Genomic DNA, 25,784 nt, shown 5'->3' on the forward strand with positions numbered 1-25,784 from the left:
GACTCCAACAACCCTAAGCTCCAGGCTTATCCTAATGCCTGGCCAGCCCCCATGGCACCAGCTTTCAGGTCAACTCCAGTGAAATCAGGTTCCTAGCCTGTGCTAGTACCAGACCAACTGTCACAGACCAAGACCCTGGGGCCCACCCAAGTGGTCCCTAGCACCTGATTGACCCCTGTGAACCCAGAATCCAGCTGCACTCACAAAGACCCAGGTCCCAGACCCATTCCCTCAGACTCAAGCACCAGGCCCACTTTAGGGAACCTAGGTTTCAGGCCTGCCCCGGAGGACCTAGGCACCAGGCTGGTCCCCATGGACCCAAGCACCAGGCTGGCTCACCTGCTGACCCAAGCACTGTACCTGCCCACCCATGGACTCCAGCCACCCACAGACACCACCAGACAGCCTACCCAGAATCTCTGGAGGGGCTGACTGGTGAAGGACGTTGCCTGTCAAAGCTAGTCTGTAAAGCCTGTGAGAGGTACCTGCTTCTTCAAATGCACAGACACAAATGCAAGATGATAAGGATCATGAAAAATCCAGTAAACATGACACCACCAAAGGAAACTAACTAAACTAAACTAACTAACTCCAATGACTGACTCTAAAGAAATGGAGATCTATGTAAGTTTCTTATAGTATACTTTAAATGTTTAGTCACTTGAAGGTAAACAGTTGTAATTTAAAGATGTGTACTACAAACTCTAAATCAATCTCCAAAATAAAAAGAAAGAAAAGAAAACAATTATGGGTAAGAAATCAACAAAAAGATTAAATAGAATTATAAAAAATAATCAGTCCAAAAGATGGCAGGAAAAGGGAACAAAAACCAGATTGTATAAATCATATTCTGAGCTATTAAACTAGTCTCAATAAATTTAAAAGTACTCAAAGTATCTTCTCAAACAACAGTGGAGCTATATTAAAAATAAAACACGGAAACTATATAACAGAAACTATCTAAATAACCTATGGGTAAAAGAAGAAATCAAAAGGGAAGTTAAGAAGTATTTTAATTGCATGACAATGAAAAAACACCTCAAAATTTGTGAGTTGCAGCCAAATAGGGATTAGAGGGAAATTTATAGTAATAAATGCCTTTACTAGAAAGTAATAAAGGTTTCAATTAAATTACAGCTCCCAACTTAAGGAACTGAAAAAAAAGAGGAATAAATTAAACCCATTGTACACAAAGAAAGATAAATAATAGAGATTAGAGTGAAAACCAGTGAAATAGATAGTAGAAAAACAACACAGAAGATCAATTAAATGAAAAGTAGTTTCTTAGAGAAAACAAATAAAATTGATAACCTTCTAGCCAAACTGATTTAAAAGAGAAAGAGAGAGAAGGAAAAAATTGTTAATATCAGGAATGAGAGAAGTAACATTACTCCAAAATCGATAGACATTAAAAGAATAATAAGGAAATATTACAAACTACTTTATGCCAATAAGTTTAACAAGTTCGATGAAATGGGCTAATTTTGTGAAAGACATAAACTCGAAGTTCACTAAAGAAGATGCAGACAGGGCTTCCCTGGTGGCACAGTGGTTTAGAATCTGCCTGCCAATGCAGGGTACACCATTCTATCCCTGGTCCAGAAGATCCCACATGCCTCAGAGCAACCTAAGCCCATGTACCACAACTACCTAGCCTGCTCTCTAGAGCCCACGAACCACAACTACTGAGCCCGTGAGCCACAACTACTGAAGCCTGAGCTCCTAGAGCCTGTGATCTGCAACAAGAGAAGCCACTGCCATGAGAAGCCTGTGCCCCGCAATGAAGAGTAGCCCCCCCTCGTCACAACCAGAGAAAGCCTGCACACAGCAACAAATATCCAACACAGCCAAAAATAAATAAATAAAAATTTTAAAAAAGATTTGGAACAAGAAAATAATGTACATTCTCACTTGTATTCAACATTGTACTGAAAGTTCTGGCCACTACAATTAGACAAGAAAAAAAATATCTATATTGGAAAGGAAAATGTGAAATGCACTTGTTCACAATTACAATAAAGTGCAAACATTTCTAAATACCAAATATATATGTATACTATAAGAAAAAGAGATTAAAAATAAAAGACCACATAGTGAAATATTATTTATATAAAAGATTTGTATAGCAAACATAAAATGAAAAGATAAGTCATAATTTTAAAAAAATAATTACCTATAAGTAAAGAATATTATGGAGTGGGCAGAGAAATTCAGGACTTCCCTGAGTATATTTTGTTTTATAAATTTAACTTTGGACACATGTACAAATTTTACATGACTGTAAAAAATTAAATTTAAAACTTCATTCCAAAAAAAAGTTAAAATAAAATGAAACTAAAGAACCTAAATGTGTATCCAACTGGTTACATAACCGCATAGAGAGAAAAACCAAAGGAACTTTAAAAATAGACTCCAAATCATATTGTTGGTGAAAGGGCTGGTATTATTATTCTGAGACTGTTGTGTGTGTGTATTGTGGGATAAAGCAAATGGGTAACTGTATGATATTCTATCATTCCTGTTGCAAACCAAGCGTTCTCAGAATACTTAGAGAGAGTATTGGACTTCCTACAGCCACATAACTCAGGGTCTCCAATTATTGCCATTCAATATCAAAGAAATCCAAAGTTTGCAGAGTCTAGAAAATTTAGGAATGTTAAGTTACATTTGGCTTCTAGGTAAATGTGAGTTTACTATCTTTGGAAGTTTTCTAAAAGTAGACTAATAGTAGAAATAAAGAGATAATGACATAAGATGTTCATTGGCATGGTAAGCTCCATTCTCTTGGCTGTATAAAGCTGTTTAATAATGAGACTTGATTGAGTTAAAAATAACATGGTAAAAGGAAAGAGTCAAGAACCCTGGTGTCAAGCCCTGGATCAGTTAAGGCTGACTCTGAACTGAGGGTTGTGAACTGGACAATCTCTATGGTCTCTTGACATTTTCAAACTCTGTCATGGTCCCAGTAAGCATATGAAATGCCATCAGCAGTCTACTCTTTCAGTCCTGTAGTTTCATTAGTAAATAAGCTGACTCATCAGCAAATGTCCAATCTCACTTGAAAGGTGTATAGTATACATGTAGATATATTTTTAAAACATTAATGCTATCCCAAGCTTCAACAACCAGACCACAACAGAACATTGGCACCAACATGTTTATCTGGAAGAAAAAGTAACAGAGAATATATCATTAGAGAGGATAACTACAATAAAAATCTCAGGATTGGAAAGCCTGAACAATACCAATTTACCACAAGAGTCCACAAATTGAAGGCCACATTTGCCAGACATGGAATTCCTAAAAGGATTATCTCTGACAATGAGCCACAGTCGTCCTCAAAGGAATTTCCACATTTTGCCAAAACATGACATTTTGAACACTTCACAGGCAGTCCACATTACCACAGAGCCAAGCCCTTTGCAAGGGGTTAGTGGTGAAAAGCTGAAAGAATGAAACTCTAAAACACATTGGACCATGCTAAGACTAATGATGAAGGCCCCTGCCTCAGACTATTTGGAGCAAGGAATGTATTGTGGGCAACTTTCAATTCCCCTTTCCCAGTTATTATAGTCTTAGCATCTCCCCTCAACACTATTATCTATGCGTGGAATGCAAGGGCCTATGGAAGTGAATCTGCTCCTCACACAAATATTGTAAAACTGAATAAAAACAGATATGATAAACAACTCACACCACCAAGCCCTGGTCTAACCCCTCAGTCTGTGAAATCCTATCCCTTAGAAATTATGGTTGACACCAAACACTGAAATAGGAGATATTCTTGCTGGTGATGGTTTGTGTTTAAGATTACCCCAGAGTCCCACAGGGAACATTCTAGAAAAGATTGACATTTTGTTTAATTAGTACAAGTGTGGTTTGAAAATCTAATATGGGTCTAGACCTGTGCTGATGAAGTACAATCCTGCCTTAGTCAAGGCTTTTTCAGTGGCAAGTAACAGAAGTCACTCAAGCTATCTTAAGGAAAAAAATGATAATTTATTGCATAGATCATAGGGTTATATTATGGAAGCCAAGAGCAAGTCATGCAGTTGGTCCTCATTTTGAAGACTATAGTTAGGAACTGGAAAGGTATTAGAGTCAAGGCAGAATGTGGTCCTTATCTCTACATTTCTTGTACATTTTGTTTCTTCTCTCTCCCTGCTTATAGCATAAGATGGTTGCCTGTGATAGGTGGCCTCCAAAATGACCTCAATGATCTCCACATCTTCATATTAACACCCTTGTGTAATCCCTTAGACCTGAGTGTGGACTGGACCCTGTAACTCCTAGTATAGAATACAACAGAAATAATAATATGTCACTTCCAAGATCAGGTTAAAGAGATATCCTGCACACTTTCACTCTTCATTCATTCTGAGTGAAACCAGCTGCTATTTTAAAATCTGATCCATGAAGAGTCCCACACAGAAAGGAACTGAGGGAATCCTCCAAATAACAGCCAATAAGAAAATGAGACCCTGTGTCCAACAGCTCATGAGGAATGGAATCCTGTCAACAACCACACGAGTGAGTAGTTGGAAATGGATTCAACCTCAGGTAAGCCTTCAGATGAGACTGCAGCCCCAGCTAAAATCCTGATGGAAACCTTGTGAGAAATCTTGAGGCAGAGGCATCTAAACAACTTGCATGGAGATTCCTGACCCAAAAAAACTGAGTTAGTAAATGTTTATTGTTAAAAGCCATTAAATTGGGGGGCTAATGTTTATGTATAGATCCATAATACAGATTTTCGTACCATAACAAATACCCCAAAATATGGGAGTGGCTTTAGGCCCAGGAGGTGGATGGAGGCCAAAAGGGTTATAAGGAGCATGTTTAGAGAAAGCCTAAATTGCCTTGAGCACATTTTTAGTCAAAATCTGGACTTTGGGGATGCTGCCAGTGAGGGCTCAAAAAAATTTAGGGGCATGTTATTGAAAACTGAAAAAAGGAGATCTTTATTACGTAAGGGCCAAAAGCTTAGCAACACTGTCATCTGTAGTTATGTGGAAAGCAGAAAATGTTCCTAATAAAGTGTATGATCTGGTTAAGTAGATTTCTAAGTAGAATGCTGAAAGCACCACCTGGTTTCCTCTTACAGATGTGAGAGAAAAGAAATAAATAGAAGGACTATTAAACAAAAAGAGACCAGGAATTAATAATTTTTAAAATTTGAAGCCACTTCAAATGGCAACCAACTCTAAAATTTAAAAACATGGTTTCCAAGTAAGGAGCAAATAAAGAGCACTGCTAGGAGAACATGGTTGAAAGATGAAGTTCAGAGTATGACTGTAAAACTTTTTGTTCAGACCTCAGAAAAAAATAGGCGATGCCTAATAGTATTATTCAATCACACAAAAGTGCCTTTACAAAGACTTTTGTAAAGAGTTTCTCAAACAAAAATTCTCCTAAGGAGCTTACATATACTGTCCCTTGTTCATTTCAGCAGAGGCTCAATGTGAAGAAAGGCTTTTCCCAAAGATATTTATGAGTATGGACTTTATCTAATGGCAATTCTAACTCCAATGACATTCATGGGAAGCCCACAATATTTCTGAGAGAATTATATCAGCAGACTGCCATCTTAGACTCAAAGGGACAGAGGCAGTACAAAAAGAAAAGAGGGAGTTCAACACCCCCAAGTTAAACTAGTAGGAAGCAGGCTGAGAAAATTACTCAGCTGAAAAATGTTACCTTTTATACAAAAAGAAGAATGATCCACAGGTTGCATCCAAGATTCCCAGAAAACAGAACCATGGAGTACTATACTCAGGCCTTGAGACATAGTCAAGGAATTCCAACATTTGCTTGTCCAGATTTCAGAATTGCTATAAACTAGTGACTCCTTTGTGGCTTCTATTTCCCCATGTCTTTTTGAACAGGAATGGACTGGTTAATCTATGCCTGTCCCATAATTGTGTATTATGTGTAATGAGGGCAGATAATTTATCTCTTTAGTCTTACATGTCTACAGATTGAGAGGAACCATACTCAAGGAGCTGTACTTAAGGAACTAAGGTGCCTCATCCAAACCTGGAACTGATTTAGATAATGAGGTTCTAGACTTTGAACTGATGCCGTAATGCCATACTTCTGGGAAGGGGTGACAGTACTTTGCATGTAGGAGAGACAAGAATCATTGGGGGTCAGAGGGTAGACTGTGGTAGGCAACCTCTAAGATGACCTTCAATACCTGCTTCCTGATAATTACATCCTTGTGTAATCATCTACCCTTTGGTGTGGAACGGACCTAGTCACTTCCTTTTAATGGACAGAATATGGCAAAAGTTATGAAATACCACTTCCAAGATTAGGTTACAAAGAGACTGTAGCTTCTATTTTGTGCATTCTCCCTCTTTCATGCTCTTGTTCTCTGATCAAAGCCAGCTTCCCTGTGGAGAGCCCCATAAAGCAAGGAACTCAGGGACGCTCCTAACCAACAACCGGCAAGGAACAGAGACTGCCTGTCCAACAGCCCATGAGGAACTGACTCCTTCCAAAAACCATGGGAGTGAGAAGACAAACAGATTCTACCTCAGCCAACCCTTCAGATAATACCACAGTCCTGTCCAGTCAAAGTATATAGAACTTGGATTGCAGCCTTGTGAGAGGTAATAAGGTAGAGGTGCATATCTAAACCATCCCTTAGATATACACCTAGATAATCAATGTTTCTTGTTTAAAAATGTTAACTTTTGGGTGATTTGTTATACAGCAATAAATAACTATTACAATGGCCCAGCCCTGCGGCCCTGTGCCTATTGCTCTGGCACCACCAACTAATAGGTCCCAGTATCTGATTCCCAAATTCCCAAGAGAAAGATTCTGATTGGCCCAAATTGCCTTGGGTGCCTACCATTGGTACAAAGAGCTATGGCTGTGGAGACAACAAAGTTGTTTGGTACAGTTATAGCCACAGGGTTTCAGTCCTGTGAGTAGAGATCAGTTCTTAGAGAAAAGGAAGTAAGCCAGTAAAAAGTTTCTTTGAAAAGGAAATCCACCTCTAGTTGGGAAGATGAAACACTTGAAGTAAACAAAGACTTCTGAGGGCAGTAAAAGATTAATTACAGGCCCCATGTCCCTATCACCTCAAACACAGTCTAGGGCTGTACCTACTGTGATGCTAAAACAACCAGGAAGTTCTGTTACTAGAATTACTTTGTTTGCTAGGGTTTTTTTCTAATCCATTAAGCTAGCTGTTGAGCAGAGTGCTGAGAAAACAATCAATTGATTGAATCCATTTGTTGACATAAAAAGAAAAGGAGGAAAGCAGGCGTCATACTAGCAAACAAATGCTCCTCTTTGATTGAAGGAAAATCTCTAAAATGTTAGTGCTCTACATGGCATGACTGCTCCAATAAATCCTCTTAAAATTGGTATCTTGTTATGATTGAACAAAATATTGTTGGAAAGAGGATTATTAAGGGCTAAAGATCTCTCTGAGACCAGAAACATCATGGTTGGATGATGCCAGGAAACAAGCTTCTTATTCCTAACCTTGATATTAAAGTTTTCCGACTGATAAAGACTATATATTACCAAAATGCTGTCCCATAGATTACAAAAATAAGAAGTGAACTAGCAAAGGTGAGGACTGACAGTACAAAGAGGTGGGAGAAAAAAAAACAAAACTAGAAATAGGTCAGAAATGGGCTTTAAGTCTAGAAGCAATAGAGAATATAATCTGATTATTTATAGCATTAATTTATACCTAGAATTTTAAAAGTGAATTTAAAAGTTAGAGATAGAAGTTCAAAGAGTAGTGCTTCCAATCTGTCAACAAGGTAAACTGGGACAGAGAAAAGCTAAAATCATTAGCTGCACAATCACACCCCATCTCCCCCACCACTACCAAAAGTTGTTTTCTCCAAGTCTTTGTTACAACCCTGTTCTGTTACATCACTGAGCAACTCACAGTTCTAATACCACTATTACTAGTAATATCAGCAACAGTTACTATTTATTGTGTCCTGGCCAAGTCTTAAGCAATGAAGTAAACGCCTTTGGTACATAACATCACTTAATTCTCATAACACTTAATTCTCTATAATGTGGGTACTATTAAGTTCTTCATTCAGTAGATGAAGAAACTCATCTAAGGCTGAGGGAGATTTACAAAACTTGTGCAAAGATGCACAGCTGGAAAGTGAAAAGGCTGGAATTTGAAATAACTTCAAAGTCCATGACCGCTATGTTAGACAGCCTCCCATGATGTTTCATTTGCTAAGCACTTATATGCTATCACTGTGCTACAAGCTTAGCTTACATTATCTCATTAGGTTATCACAACTGCCTATAAGGTTTGATTATACCATTTTACAAAACAAGAATCTAAGTAAATGCACTGGTCACCAGACTATTGTCTATTGACCCTCAAGCTAAAATGAACTACTACTTAAGTAACTTACGTGTGCAAAGTGACTATTTAATAAGAACCAGCTTTGGGACTTCCCTGGTGGTGCAGTGGTTAAGAATCTTCCTGTTGATCAGAAACAAGAAAGAACTACAATCCTGCAGCCTGTGGAAAAAAAACCACATTCACAGACAGATAGAAAAGATGAAAAGGCAGAGGGCTATGTACCAGATGAAGGAACAAGATAAAACCCCCCCAAACAGCTAAATGAAGTGGAGATAGGCAACCTTCCAGAAAAAGAATTCAGAATAATGATAGGGAAGGTGATCCAGGACTTCGGAAAAAGAATGGAGGCACAGATCAAGAAGATGCAAGAAATGTTTAACAAAGACCTAGAAGAATTAAAGAACAAAAAAACAGAGATGAACAATACAATAACTGAAATGAAAACTACACTAGAAGGAATCAATAGCAGAATAACTGAGGCAGAAGAACAGATAAGTGTCCTCGAAGAGAGAATGGTGGAATTCACTGCTGCGGAACAGAATAAAGAAAAAAGAATGAAAAGAAATGAAGACAGTCTAAGAGACCTCTGGGACAACATTAAATGCAACAACATTCGCATTATAGGGGTCCCAGAAGAAGAGACAGAGAAAGGACCCAAGAAAATATTTGAAGAGAATATAGTTGAAAACTTCCCTAACATGGGAAAGGAAATAGCCACCCAAGTCCAGGAAGTGCAGTGAGTCCCATACAGGATGAACCCAAGGAAAAACTCACCGAGACACATAGTAATCAAATTGGAAAAAATTAAAGACAAAGAAAAATTATTGAAAGCAGCAAGGGAAAAACAACAAATAGCATACAAGAGAACGCACATAAGGTTAACAGCTGATTTCTCAGCAGAAACTCTACAAGCCAGAAGGGAGTGGCATGATATACTTAAAGTGATGAAAGGGAAGAACCTACAACCAAGATTACTCTACCTGGCAAGGATCTCATTCAGATTCGATGGAGCAATCAAAAGCTTTACAGACAAGCAAAAGCTAAGAGAATTCAGCACCACCAAACCAGCACTACAACACATGCTAAAGGAACTTCTCTAAGTGGGAAACACAAGAGAAGAAAAGGACCTACAAAAACAAACCCAAAACAATTAAGAAAATGGTCATAGGAACACACATATCAATAATTACCTTAAACGTGAATGGATTAAATGCTCCAACCAAAAGACACAGGCTTGCTGAATGGATACAAAAACAAGACCCATATAAATGCTGTGTACAAGAGACCCACTTCAGACCTAGGGACACATACAAACAGAACGTGAGGGGATGGAAAAGGATATTCCATGCAAATGGAAATCAAAAGAAAGCTGCAGTAGCAATACTCATATCAGAAAAAATAGACTTTAAAATAAAGAATGTTACAAGAGACAAGGACACTACATAATGATCAAGGGATCAATCCAAGAAGAAGATATAACAATTATATAGATATATATGCACCCAACATAGGAGCACCTCAATACATAAGGCAACTGCTAACAGCTATAAAAGAGGAAATCAACAGTAACACAATAATAGTGGGGGACTTTAACACCTCACTTACACCAATGGACAGATCATCCTGACAGAAAATTAATAAGGAAACAGAAGCTTTAAATGACACAATAGACCAGATAGATTTAATTGATATTTATAGGACATTCCATCCAAAAACAGCAGATTACACTTTCTTCTTAAGTGCACACGGAACATTCTCCAAGAGAGCCCACGTCTTGGGTCACAAATCAAACCTCAGTAAAATTAAGAAATTGAAATCATATCAAGCATCTTTTCTGACCACAATGCTATGGGATTAGAAATGAATTACAGGGGAAAAAACGTAAAAAGCACAAACACACGGAGGCTAAACAATACGTTACTAAATAACCAAGAGATCACTGAAGAAATCAAAGAGGAAATCAAAAAATACCTAGAGACAAATGACAATGAAAACACGATGATGCAAAACCTATGGGATGCAGCAAAAGCAGTTCTAAGACGGAAGTTTATAGCTATACAAGCCTACCTCAAGAAACAAGAAAAATCTCAAATAAACAATCTAACCTTACACCTAAAGCAATTAGAAAAAGAAGAACAAAAAACCCCCAAAGTTAGCAGAAGGAAAGAAATCATAAAGATCAGAGCAGAAATAAATTAAAAAGAAATGAAGGCAACGATACAAAGATCAATAAAACTAACAACTAGTTCTTTAAGAAGATAAACAAAATTGATAAACCATTAGCCAGACTCATCAGGAAAAGAGGGAGAGGACTCAAATCCATAAAATTAGAAATGAAAAAGGAGAAGTTACAACAGACACCACAGAAATACAAAGCATCCTAAGAGACTACTACAAGCAACACTAGGCCAATAAAATGGACAACCTGGAAGAAATGGACAAATTCTTAGAGAGGTATAACTTTCCAAGACTGAATCAGGAAGAAACAGAAAATATGAACAGATGACTCACAAGTAATGAAATTGAAACTGTGATTAAAAATCTTCCAACAAACAAAAGCCCAGGACCAGATGGCTTCACAGGTGAATTCTATCAAACATTTAGAGAAGATCTAACATTCATCCTTCTCAAAGTCTTCCAAAAAATTTCAGAGTAAGGAACACTCTCAAATTCATTCTATGAGGCCACCATCACCCTGATACCAAAACCAGACAAAGATACTACAAAAAAAGAAAATTACAGACCAATATTACTGATGAATATAGATGCAAAAATCCTCAACAAAATACTAGCAAATAGAATCCAACAACACATTAAAAAGATCATACACCATGACCAAGTGGGATTTATCCCAGAGATGCAAGGATTCTTCAATATATGCAAATCAACCAATGTGATAAACCATATTAACAAATTGAAGAAGAAAAACCATATTATCATCTCAATAGATGCAGAAAAAGGTTTTGACAAAATCCAAAACCCATTAATGATAAAAACTCTCCAGAAAGAGGGCATAGAGGGAACGTACCTCAACATAATATAAGCCATATATGACAAACCCACAAACATCATTCTCAATAGTGGAAAACTGAAAGCATTTCCTCTAAGATCAGGAAAAAGACAAGGATGTCCACTCTCACCACTATTATTCAACATAGTCTTGGAAGTCCTAGCCACAGCAATCAGAGAAGAAAAAGAAATAAAATGAATACAAATTGGAAAACAAGAAGTAAAACTGTCACTGTTTGCACATGACATGATACTATACATAGAGAATCCTAAAGATGCCACCAGAAAACTACTAGAGCTAATCAATGAATTTGGTAAAGTTGCAGGATACAAAGTTAATTCACAGAAATCTCTTGCATTCCTATACACTAATGATGAAAATTCTGAAAGAGAAATTAAGGAAACACTCCCATTTACCACTGCAACAAAAAGAATAAAATACCTAGGAATAAACCTACCTAGGGAGACAAAAGACCTGCATGCAGAAAACTATAAGACACTGATGAAAGAAATTAAAGATGATACCAACAGATGGAGAGATATACCATGTTCTTGGATTGGAAGAATCAATATTGTGAAAATGACTCTACTACCCAAAGCATTCTAAAGATTCATTGCAATCCCTATCAAATTACCAAATGGCATTTTTTACGGAACTAAAACAAAAAATCTTAAAATTTCTGTGGAGACAAAAAAGACCCCGAATAGCCAAAGCAGTCTTGAGGGAAAATAATGGAGTGGGAGGAATCAGGCTCCCTGACTTCAGATTATACTACAAAGCTACAGTAATCAAGACAATATGGTACTGGCACAAAAACAGAAACATAGATCAATGGAACAAGATAGAAAGCCCAGAGGTAAACGTACGCACCTATGGTCAACTTATCTATGACAAAGGAGGCAAGGATATACAATGGAGGAAAGAGAGTCTCTTCAATAAGTAGTGCTGGGAAAACTGGACAACTACTTGTAAAAGAATGAAATTAGAACACTCCCTAACACCATACACAAGAATAAACTCAAAATGGATTAGAGACCTAAATGTAAGACCGGACACTATAAAGCTCCTAGAGGAAAACATGGGAAGAACACTCTTTGACATAAATCACAGCAAGATCTTTTTTGATCCACCTCCTAGAGTAATGGAAATAAAACCAAAAATAAACAAATGGGACCTAATGAAACTTCAAAGCTTTTGCACACCAAAGGAAACCATAAAAAAGACGAAATGACAATCCTCAGAATGGGAGAAAATATTTGCAAATGAATCAACGGACAAAGGATTAATCTCCAAAATATATAAACAGCTCGTGCAGCTCAATATTACAAAAAACAAACAACCCAATCCAAAAATGGGCAGAAGACCTAAATAGACATTTCTCCAAAGAAGACATACAGATGGCCAAGAAGCACATGAAAAGCTGCTCAACATCACTAATTATTAGAGAAATGCAAATCAAAACTACAATGAGGTATCACCTCACACCAGTTAGAACGGGCATCATCAGAAAATCTACAAACAACAAATGCTGGAGAAGGTGTGGAGAAAAGGGAACCCTCTTGCACTGTTGGTGGGAATGTAAATTGATACAGCCACTATGGAGAACAGTATGGAGGTTCCTTAAAGATCTAAAAATAGAATTACCATATGATCCAGCAATCCCACTTCTGGGCATATACCTAGAGAAAACCATAATTCAAAAAGACACATGCACTCCAATGTTCATTGCAGCACTATTTACAATAGCCAGGTCATGGAAGAAACCTAAATGCCCGTCGACAGATCAATGGATAAAGAAGACGTGGTACATATATACAATGGAATATTACTCAGCAATAAAAAGGAACAAAATTGGGTCATTTGTTGAGACGTGGATGGATCTAGAGACTGTCATACAGAGTGAAGTAAATCATGAAGAGAAAAACAAATATACTCTATTAAGGCATATATGTGCAACCTAGAAAAATGGTACAGGTGAACCAGTATGCAGGGCAGAAGTTGAGACTCAGATGTAGAGAACAAACATATGGACACCAAGGGGGGAAAGCTGCGGGGTGTGGGGTGTGGGTGTGTGATGAATTGGGCGATTGGGATTGACATGTAGACACTGATATGTATAAAATTGATGACTAATAAGAACCTGCTGTATAAAAAAATAAATTAAATTAAATTAAAAAAAAAAAAAGAATCTGCCTGTCAATGCAGGTGACACAGGTTCGATCCCTGGTCTGGGAAGATCCCACGTGCCACGGAGCAACTAAGCCCACACACCACAACTACTGAAGCCCGCGCACCTAGAGCTGGTGATCCGCAAGAAGAGATACCACAGCAATGAGAAGTCTGTGCACCACAACAAAGAGTGGCCCCGCTTGCCGCAGCTAGAGAAAGCCCAAGCGCAGCCATGAAAACTTAACACAGCCAAAAATAAATTAATTAATTAAAATAAAGTTATAATGATACTTAAAAAAAATAAGAACAAGCTTTGTAGACAATGTGTTTTATGATGACTATAATTGGTGAACAATGTACAAATATCATACAGGCAACCCCTAGTTTCATGGAATACTAAACTCACAGTAAACTATTTCTCTTTGTCTTATTTTAGAAGTCAAAGAAGACTCCTTTTTGCTGGGTATCCATTTATATATAGCCCCTACACAGAAGTCAATGGGTGTTTCAAGCACAAGCAAGAGAGATGTAGCTGCTGGGGTGGGATAGAAGATGATTAGCAGCATGCAGACTGTTATGCTTATGTTGTTATGCTTATGTTGTTCTGTGTTGACATCTGATAAGGCTATTCTTGTCTGTGTTTACATGTCCCATTCATCTGGTTCAACCAGACGGGGTTTTATTAATATTATTGATGGTTACTATAACAACAAGCATGTGAATGTACTTTAGCTATGAAATTGTGACAAGTATTTGGTTGATCACAGTCCGTAAATTTCATCATAGGGATGATCTCCAAGGGTGAAAGGAGATGGAACAGGACATCACCGGATGGACACTTGCTTTGATCTCATTGAGGAAACTTACATAATGATTTCTCCTAGAAAAGTTCCTTTCCAGGGGCTTCCTCTGGAAATTTGGAGCTGTTTGACCCTTGGAGAAAAGCCAGTAACTCAACCAAAGATTCTTCCTAGACCATAAATAGCATTCTGAGTTTGCATCCTCCATCTTCATTACTTTTCCTCTCCTGTCCCTCTCAGCCCCTTCACTATTCAGGACATTAATGGAATAAAGTCAAATACTGGAAACTGGGTGATCTTCTTTGCTGCTTTTAGCTCTGGCATCTTAGGTGACATTCCTTTGGACTGCAGATACGTGCTAAAATAAAGTTTATGCTGGATATTGTGAGGAGGGAAAAGAAGGGGAAAGATGGTGGATATCTAAGACAGGTAAAACAATCTCTGCCGTTGAGGAATTTGTGGTCTTGTTTAAGGGGTAGGATGACTGAAAGGGTTTAGGTTTAGTTTAGGACTTTGGCTTTTATAACCAGGAGAATCCAGGCCAAACCAGGATGAGTTAGCCACTCTATGAAGTTAGTCTGGGAAATTCACTTCATCTACATAGAACTCATATCTCCCAACTCTAAAAATGAATTTAAAATTTTAACTTCTTTGCCTTAATTCACAGTAACCCATATCCAACAGGAGAAAAAAAATGCATGAAATCTTTAAAAGACAGAGTACAGAGATGCCAGCCATGTCTGATCCTAGAGCATTGGCTCCAGAGAGACAGGAAATCGGGACATCGCAACGTCCATGACCTCAAAAGCTTAGTTTCTCCCTGTGGTACCCCTGGTCTCTTTGAAGCAATGGAGTACCATTTAACAGATTGACTCCATGAAGGTATCTAGTGATTCCCAGGATGTAGCTTATACACTGGAAGAAACTGGTTCAACCAATATTGAACAACCAATCTTAAAACTCCCAACACACAGCTGCATGTTTAGGATGAATGAGATATGATCGGTAAGGTATTTTGATTTTTGAGGGGTTACATCTTTAAATACAGCAAAGAAGATACCACATTGAGGTGTTCCATTTAATGTATTGGTTAAGACACATTGGTTAAGTGTATTGGTTAAGTGGGTGAGAGAGGGTAAGGGAAAGAGACAAGTCATCCTGTGTTGATTTCACATCACCATCCCTCTTCTAGTGAGAGAAGAGCAGTCACTGAGCTTAGAAGCATCTATTATTCATTTTCTCCAAAGAAATAGGAGTGCTATGAGAATAAATGTTGGTGCAGGGGAGGAGTACACTAAAAGCCTCTCCCTCTTCCAATTTAGAACATAGTTGGGAGAAGGTAGGAACAGAGTCTTCTCCTCCAGGATAGTAGCAAAGGCAACACCATCCATCCATCTTGGCTCAGCTCAGCCAATAAAGAAAAAGATACTCTACCCAAACCATTGTCAGAGCTTATGGGCTCTGTGTGAATGAGGCTGAGGAGACAGCTATGACACTGTGAGGCTACACAGATGATCCATCACGTCCCTTTCTGTGGCCAGGAAGGCTGGGTGCATGTTATGGGTTGAATTGTGCCCTGCAAAAAGATACGTTGATGTCCAAACTCCTGGTACCTGTGAATGTGACCTTATTTGGAAATAAGTTCTCTTCAGATGTAATCAAGTAAAGATGAGGTCTTACTGAATTAGAACGGGCCCTAATCTAATGGCTGGTGTCCTTATAAGAAGAGGAAATTTGGACACAGAGACACAGAAGAACAACATGTGATGACAAAAACAGAGATTAGAGTGAGGCATCTGCAAGCCAAGGAATGCCAAGAATTACTGGCAGCCTCCAGGAGCTAAGAGAAAGGCATGGAACAGACTCTCCCTGAGACAGAACCTTTCCGACACCTTGATTTTGGAATTTTGACCTCCAAACTGCGAGAGAGTAAATTTCTGTTGTATTAAGCCACACAGTGTGTGGCAGCTTTTTATGGCAAACCTAAGACACTAATACAGAAGTCAAGGGTCTGTCCTTGGCAAAACAGTGAAGCAGGTATCTCTGGGAACTGAAATTCTTGCCTGATTTATTGTACTCACCTCATTCCACCTTGCTCACCTTCCCTCCACCCTCCATATCTATGCTACAGACATACTACTAAAATCCAAATCCTTCCGTGGCTCTCCACAGTTTGCCCACGGTAGAAGCAGACCTACAAACACTGCCGAACATGGACACCATCCATCTTTGTAGCCCTCTCTTGCCTCCCTCATTGTACATAGTCCCTTAAAGCTACACTTCTTTTTTACTCCTTGGTGATTTCATGCAGATGTGTTCTTTGCCAATCTAAAGATTCAACTCAAATATCACCTCCCTTGGAAGCCTTTCTCCACCTCTGTAGGTGAAGAATTTGATCTCCGTTCTCTGGCATAGAGCGTCAAAAACTCTTGGAATTTCCTGAGTGACAGAAGTGTCTTTGTTATGCTAATGTGTGACTCTTGGTCGGTCCCTAGATAGCTCCGATGGAGGCAGGTCACCAGAAGAAGGTTGTAACTTTCAGTCCCCAGACCTTCAGGGAGTGAAGTAGGACTGGAGATTGAGTTCAGTCATGTGGCCAATGACTTGATTAATCGTGCCTATGTAATGAAACCCCAATAACAACTCTGGATATCAAGCTCATGGAGCTCCCTGGTTGGTGAACACACTAATGTGCTGAGAGGGTGATATACTCTGACTCCACCAGGACAGGGTGTAGAAGCTCTGTACTCCCTACCAGAACCTATCCTGTGTGTATTCTTTATAATAAAACTATAATAATTATAGTACTTTCATGAGTTCTGTGAGTTGTTCTAGCAAATTTTCACACCTGAGGAGATTATGGAGACCCTTGAATTTACAGTTAGGCACTCAGAAGGGCAGGTGACCTGGGACCCCTCAAAATGCAGCTTGCATGTGAAGTAAAGGCAGCCTTGTAGAGGACTGACCCTTTAATTCGTAGAGTCTGAGTCTAACCCCAAGTGGTTGGTGTCAGAATTGTATAGTAGTACACCCAGTTGGGTTTTGAAACAGGATAACCTTCTATTCCTCCTCTCCACCTCGTCTGCAGCTGGTGTTAGAATCTGTGTTGCTTTTATATGTCCACAAGAAATCACCTCCGTAATCAATCCATGTTGTCTGATTGGGACTAATCCCATTTCTTCAGCTCCAGAATAAGCATTTGACCCAGACCTGGCCAATAAGAGTATTCCATTTTCCCTGGTTGCTTCAGAATAGGCATGTGATCCAAGTCAGCTCAAGGAGATCAGTTTGACAGAAAAACACCCTCTTTCCATTAGGGTTGTTAAGCAGATCAGCAAGACCACAGCTGCCTGACCCATCCTTGGCACTATTTGCAGAAAATTTGCCTGAGAATGATGTCAACACACACAAAAAAGAAAAGCTAAGAGACAATTGTCCTAATATAGTTTTTGAGACCCTGAATATAGCTGTGTTTGAAATACCTCCTGAACCTCCTAATTATGTTAATCAGTAAATTCTCTCTTTTATCCAAGTTGTTTTCAGCTGAGTTTTCTGTCACTTGCAACCAAAAGAATCTTGACAATAGACCGTCCTTCCAAAGCTCACCCATGCCTCTCATTTCTATCATCACACTCATTATAATTGTCGATTTGTTTGCCTAGCTCAAGAGAAGAATGATTATGTCTTATTTGTCTTTACAGTCTGCAATACCTACTTCAATGCCTAGAATGGTAGTGTCCAAAACATATTTTTTGCATGAGTGTTGGGTAACTAACCACCTGTTTCACAAGTGCTCATTTCCTCTCTCTTGGCATCCCTTTCTCCCTCTCATCATCACCCCCAGCATAGTCTCATTCACAGAACAAGAGAGGGGACAAAGGTACCACTCTAGAAATTGAAAAAAATGAATTGTAGCCCTTGTTCTGCTTTTTTCAAGATATGTAACCTGAGCTGATCCTCTTCTCTCTGTCTAGCCTCAGTAAAGTGAGCAATATCTGAAGACCCTCTAAGGGAAAACCTTGTGTGACTCTAATGCCCTGCTAAACTACTAGTTAAGAAGTAAGACAATACCTTACTAAGGACTAAGCTATGAGTTTTCCCTGGAATTGCTGCACTTTAATAGATGATTCCTGAAGACTGAGAAACTTTAGAGGATTAAAGAGATGAAACTACAAAGGTGGAATGATAAGCTATAGATAAAACTACCTGGTAGGTGTGCCCAGCTTAGTGGCCCCATACATCACCTCTTCCTTGGGTTTTGCCATTGAAACCACTATTGGAAAGATACAGGATAGGATTAACTGCAAAAGATGGAATCTGGTCAAGTCTCTCCAATATGTGCACTACCCTACTCTCAACTCAAATCATCAGAATAAAATCATAATCCAGAACTTGCCCAAAACCCACAGATTGGGTAAGTGGCTCATTCCAGGACATTGACACTATGTTCCCAAGCTCAAAAGGAAAACAGCTGTTACAAGAAAAAGGCAGAAGGACCCAGTGAAGAAAACAGGCTAAACTATGTCTTTCAACACTTACCAAACAGGAATAAGACCTATTGTCCACTTGGGAGATTGTCATAGGCCTCTAGGTTCTTATGGACAGCCATGTCTTTTTCTCCTGCAGGTATGAACTTAAATGTCTTTATTTTAGGCCAAATTGCCCTCAAGGGTAAAGCTAGAAGAATTTCGAGAGAACCATTGAACAGGACACATGTAATGAATCTGGTGTTCCCCACCTGTACCTGCCCACCCAGACTGAGTCTTAACAGGGCATCAAGAAAGTGAGCTTTGACTGTATGGAGTCCACTTTTGTTTCACCCAAGCCCTGAGGCCATGCCTAGTAGAAGCAAGTGGAGGCAAAGAGGATCATCTCAATTATTCAGGCCTTGGATTACTCCTGATACCCTCCCCGGGGTTGAGAGAGGATAGTTATTGTAAAGGGTGGCGGGGTGGGCCAAAATACAGAGGAAAGAATATGTTTTCAAATTATCCAGGCCAGATTATCACACAGTTTTTACTTTCCTCCTGAATAGACAACAAATGACACAACTAGGAGATTCCCAGAGATAACTATAAGGTAAAGGCCAAATACAAGACTGCTCACGAAAAAAAAATGACTTTTTAAAACTCCAGGGAGAAACTACTGCCCACCGATAGCCCACCTCTCTGTACAAAAAGACAAAATAAAACAAAATTTTCCCCACTTGCTCCATGTATCTTTAAAACTTCAATTCCTTGATTTAAGACCTTAATTTCTGTTACAGTACAGGATCTCCTAGGAAGGTAACATTTTAAGTCACTATCAGCTACCTTAACCTTAAGGGGAATGAGTTCCTATTCTTTACTGGAGTAACTTTGATGAGCGAGGGAAGCCAGAAAAGAACTAGAGGAAGACAGGAAAGGAGTGAGAGAGAAGGAGCGTGATCATGAAGGAAGCTGTTCACAGAAGAGAAAGGGAAGGCTAAGACTACTGCCTGCATAACTTTGCAAAGGAGTTGTCCTAGTGAGGCGAAATCAAAATTCTTAAACATGATCCTTTGAAAGTACTTACAATGAGGACCTACAAATCAACTAAGAATCATCCCTGGAAAGAACCCTAGAGTTCGTGGAAATAAATCCTGCATTAGCATAGCAGGAAGCACTCCTTCCATCTTCAATCACCGTAACAGCTTTATTTCTGAACTGTCTTGCTCCTCCCGTCCACACAGGCATAATCTGGATTTCTTTCAGAGAGAATTAAGCATCTCCCTACCAGTCTCATCTCTCTGACACAAGGTGTGGAAGGCTACAGGTCATTGCTCTACAGTTTGCAGTTCTTGGGCTACTGCCCTCAGGTTCTTCACACTGCAGTTTCTAAAGAAAGAACCTCAGAAAAGAAACACATTAGCAAAAGTTCTTAAACTGTGGGAAGAACTGCCAATTTTCTCTTGGGTAAGAGCACCCTCTGGTGGTGAATATCTGTATTGTGGCCTAGCATCTCCATCTGGACGTATGCTGGGCTCAACCATAAATCCCTCCAGATGGAATGTATTCCAAGATCTCTCTTGGTAGCATAACAATCCACTGAAATTGAAGTTATAAGGTCTTGGTCTATGGCCTTGCTCTATTAATCCTAGCGTGTGACTTTGGCTTAGTCCCCTTTCTCAGCCTCACTTCCACTATTAAAAGTAGGAAAACAGGGGCTTCCCTGGTGGCGCAGTGGTTGAGAGTCTGCCTGCCGATGCAGGGGACGCGGGTTCGTGCCCCGGTCCGGGAAGATCCCACATGTCGCGGAGCGGCTGGGCCTGTGAGCCATGGCCGCTGAGCCTGCGCGGCTTCCGGAGCCTGTACTCTGCAGCGGGAGAGGCCACAGCAGTGAGAGGCCCGCATACCGCAAAAAAAAAAAAAAAAAAAAGTAGGAAAACAATGACAACATGAGGATCAAATGAAAATGCTTACTACTCAGTAAAGTACAATGTACATTTAAAAAAAAAAGAGATGCCATTATGGTTTACCAGCTATACACAGATTACAATAGTAAGTTCTTAATATTACATTCTTATCCTTGCCAACTGCTCCCCTGTTAATCCTAACAGCTATGTTCATTGAGTCACTCCCCAATTTTGGGACCAAGGACAACCTCCCATGGCCTTGAGCAGGGTTCTGCAGGAACCAGAAGTGGCACAAACAAACAGACCTTCCACAACATGACCGGAGGCAGCCTGATGTTCCTCCCTGGCATCCCTGATGTGATAGGATGCATCCTATCCTTTTCTCCTTCAGACTACCAGGTAGTTCCTGGTAAGGGATACAGGGCTTTCATCATCTGGTCCCTGGCTACCTCTCCTACCTCATCTGACTTTGTTCCTTCATATATATGTATATGTATATATATTGCAGTCCACCCAAATCAACCTACTTGTAGTTCTCCAAACAAGTAGATTGCCTCCATAACTTTGTACGTGGGTTTCCTCTGCCTAAAGCAAATTCATCACACTTCTAGTTAATCCTTGCCCACCTTTCAACGTATTCCTCCTGGAGGCCTCCATTCACTCCTTATGTCCAAGGCTGGATTAGGTATATCTCCCCCATGGGTCCCTGAGGCTGCTACTATCACAGTACTCATCATACCATATCCTAATTGTCTTTTACCTGTCTCTCTTCCCCTATGGCCAAGCATAATGCTTGGTATTCAATAGGCACTCAGTATAATTTGGTGGATAGATGATGGCTTCTGTGTTACCGAATTCAAAGCCTGCTTTTTTGTTCTAATCTTACTCGATCTCTCAACACCACTGGCTGACTACTCCACTTTCTTCCCTTGACCTTCATGACACCAAATCCTCCTGGTTTTCTCCCAGTTCAGGCTCCTCCACTGGAATCCCATATGTTGGAGTGTCCAGGGCTTTGCCTTGAGCTCCCATTCTTCTCTGGATTCATGCGCTCCCTAGGCGACCTCTTTTATCTCACAAATTTTAATGCCACCAATATGTTGATGACCACTAGCCTGTGTGTCTACAGCTCTTAACTTTCCCAGCAACTCTATGCTCATATATCCAAATGCCTATTAGACAGCTTTGAGAAATTCTTATTACATATAGATCTTAAAGTCAATGTGATCTAAACCAGGGGTCCCCAACCTCTGGCCTGTTAGGAACTGGGCCACACAGCAGGAGGTGGGCAGCACGCGAGCGAGCAAAGCTTCATCTGCCACTTCCCATCACTCGCATTACTGCCCGCACCATCCCCCCACCCCCACCCCCGTCCTTGGAAAAACTGTCTTCCATGAAACCAGTCCCTGGTGACAAAAAGGTTGGGGACCGCTGGTCTAGACAGAACTCTCCATTTCCAATCTCCCATTCCCAGCTTACTCTTGTCTCGAACTTGCCAATTTCAGTACATGGCCCCAGCATCCACCCAGATGTTCAAGTCAAAACTCAGACAGATGGTGGTGCTAATTTTGATCACCTGTTAAAGACGGTGCCTTCCAAGTTTAAAGTTATTGTACTTCTTAGTTTTGACATGTGAGAAAATAAGTTGAGACATTGTAAAATCTCACTTCTCACCCCACTAGTTTTAGCATTCACTGATGTTTCTTATGTAAATTAATTATTCCTCCGATGGTTGCCAGCGGTGATCATCTAATACCATCATGCCTTCTACACTAGTTGACTTTCTACTATAAGGAAGAGCTTTCTCTTCTCTCCTTTTATTTATTAATTCATTTGTGTATATCAATGCAGACTCATGAGTTAACTGTTTCATTCAGAAGGTCATAATCCATAACTCTCATTGTCATTTTGATGTTTAACTTGTTCTAGATTTGGCCCCTGGGCTTCTGAGGCTAGTTTCTGCATCCTTGCCATGCCCTCATCATTCTTTGAGCATTTTTTTCTTTCTAACACAACAAGATATTCCAGGTTCATCTTACACTTTTCCCCAGCCCTGGAATCCACCATTTCTTCAAGAAGAGAGTGGTGTTTGGAAACCAAGATCTGGACTCTAGATGCACTTTTACTACTTCTGAGGAATTTCTGTTCCTAGTCTGTTTCAGTGAACAGAACTAGAAAATTATGCACGTGAATACATACATATATATACACCTATGCAAACATATACCTGTGTGTATATGTACATGCATATATGCACACACATATATACATAAACACACTCACTTTACACTTATTTTACATATAGCCATAAGTTCACACCAGTACCTTCAATTCTAACCCAATACCGCACGGTCCATTTCACTCTAGCTGTGCCCTTTCCATATTTGCTTCTTCCTTCTCTGACAATGAGAAATGCATTTTCTCAAACTCTCATTTTGTAGCTAATCTCCTGACCCTGCCAAGCTGCTGCTCCCCTCTAGCCAGGATCCTGACCCCCACTTGTGCCTACCTGCCAGCCCCATTTTGTGCTATCCTCACATACATCACCATATTTTGATTCTCTGAAAAGTGCTTATTTTCAGTCTACCTTTACTAGAGCATAAAGGTATCCTCACACAATGCTTGGTGCATGGTGTGTCCCCTGTAAATATTTATTGAGTGAATGAATGAACTCCTGCATGCATGCTGTATATGCAGGATCCTGAAATAAAAATTAACTTGGGGGATCATGGTGGTAGAAGAAGGAGGAGGTGGCAAATTGTTGATAAGTAGTGCTAAAGCAGGTCCTGAAGTCTAAATTCCAGGAAAGTGAGCAGGTGCTATGCTCTCGTGGGCTCCTCTTTACGGAAAGATAATCATGTATGAAAGCAAGTGAAAATCTTTATACATTAGTGTAGTTAAAATAAAAAGGATGAAATGTGTGTTCCAGAACACGGACAGCAATCTTCAGAAAGTGAGAGAACTTCTAAAGCCAGTCAAGAACAATATGCAGGGCTTCCCTGGTGGCGCAGTAGTTGAGAGTCCGCCTGCCGATGCAGGGGACGCCGGTTCGTGCCCCGGTCCGGGAAGATCCCACATGCCGCGGAGCGGTTGGGCCCGTGAGCCATGGCCGCTGAGCCTGCGCGTGCGGAGCCTGTGCTCCGCAACGGGAGAGGCCACAACAGTGAGAGGCCCGCGTACCGCAAAAAAAAAAAAAAAAAAAGAACAATATGCAGAGAGGATGATGAGAGGGGACTTCCCCTCTGAAAAAAAGAGTAAAAATTAAAAAAAAAAAAAACAGAAAGCTCCTGAAGATGGAGCTGGTGGCCAAGCCAGTGAGACCTCTCAGCCACCTGGGAAGACAAGGGCCCAAATGGACACCATCACTGAAACCAAAAAAACATAAACAGAGGTGAAGTTAAAATTTCCTGAATAACCAAACCCATGACTTACTGATGACTTGGTTACCAGACAAAGCTGCTTTCCTCAGTTTACCAGAAGGAATGTGGGTCATCTTGAGGATTATGCAGATTATAAGAACTCTCAAGGAAATATAGACAATAAGGAATATGTTGTTAATGAAATTACGACATACATAAATGCATATGCAGTATAATATTGGACACTCAGCACTCTACGACTTTGAGACCACAGTATTCTGGAATCCTTGCAGATTATTCTGATATGGTCTAGGTGTATGGAACACCACATCTACTGAGATTATTTGTGTGCATCCAAGCAACATTGGCCTGCGTCTCTCTGGATGTAATCTCTGGATGAGAAGAGCTTTGATTTAATAGTAAACTATCTGCACAATTTTCAAATACCTGGCAGAGATTTTTACAACTCTGAATAGTGCCAGCAATTATGAGGTATCATCAGAAAGTTGTGATCTGTCGACACTCATTTATGTTTGGATCTCAGTGGTACGCAGGAAAATGTTTAACAACCTGCTCTTTGGATGGGGGGGGCGGGGGGAGGTGTTGATTTGTAGCATTTGCCAATTTCCAAGGCATAAATACTCCCACCATGATAAATTTCACTGAAGGAGGAGTGGTCTCTCTGGAGCAGGTACAAGCCAACTGCATTCACCACCAGCCTACCATTGTGTATAAACTTTTTTTTTTTTTTTTTTTTTTTTTGGTGGTACGCGGCCCTCTCACTGTTGTGGCCTCTCCCGTGGCGGAGCACAGGCTCCGGACGCGCAGGTTCAGCGGCCATGGCTCACGGCCGCAGCCGCTCCGCGGCATGTGGAATCTTCCTGGACCGGGGCCCGAACCCGTGTCCCCTGCATCGGCAGGCGGACTCTCAACTACTGCGCCACCAGGGAAGCCCTGTATAAACATATTTTTGTTCTTGATCCTTTGGTACAAATGGTGTACTTCAAAATTATTAGTGTAAACAGGAGTGATGTTTAAGCTTGCTGTTTGTTTTTAAATATAAAATTTAAAAGATACAGCTCCTTTTCTGATTTCATAATTGCTACCCATGTATGAAATGATAGACACAGTGGGCTTTACTGTCTAGTTGATAACGCTGTTCTTGAAAGGCTGGTGGGTCCACTCCTCATATACCACGTATTTTATAATATGTTAATGCTACATGACCAAGTACTGTGATCCCTAGTGCCCAAAGTTTGATTCAATGTATATAACTAAAAGCATATCCATTTGTGCTCATTTTAAGTAAATAGCCCTTCCTTTGTAAGTCATGAAGTTTACTAAGATTATTGAATAATAATGGCTTATTTAGTGGTTTTTGCTGTAATGTGGTAATATGTAGTTAGTTTCCTGGTAAAGTTACTTTTTAGCAATTTTTCTTCATATATTCAGTATTTTCCTTGAAGTGTACACATAGGGGGGTGTGTGTGCTTGTGTTGGGTTTTCTCTTGTTTTTTTATGTAATCAGTAAAGAAGCCAGACATGAATGTGCGGTAAACCATTTTCACGTTGGCATGCTGGGATGTTGTTACTAAATTCCTGAAGAAGCTAAGCCTATGAACTAAAGTAAAACACACCTCTTCTGCAGCTACCAGAATCGTGAACCTTCTAATTCTAACATTAGCTCTCACTTTTACAGTGTTTTACAGTT

At 39.9% G+C, this 25,784-nt stretch overlaps 1 protein-coding gene across 2 annotated transcripts in view; it reads right to left on the reverse strand.

Annotated features, from left to right (window-relative positions):
* Positions 1 to 25,784, reverse strand: part of PAPPA2 (pappalysin 2) — a 472,610-nt gene that overhangs the window by 444,650 nt on the left and 2,176 nt on the right. The gene's annotated exons all lie outside the window — the stretch shown is intronic.

This window comes from Stenella coeruleoalba, assembly GCF_951394435.1.
Source record: "Stenella coeruleoalba genome assembly, chromosome: 1".
Classification (NCBI taxonomy): Eukaryota; Metazoa; Chordata; class Mammalia; order Artiodactyla; family Delphinidae; genus Stenella; species Stenella coeruleoalba.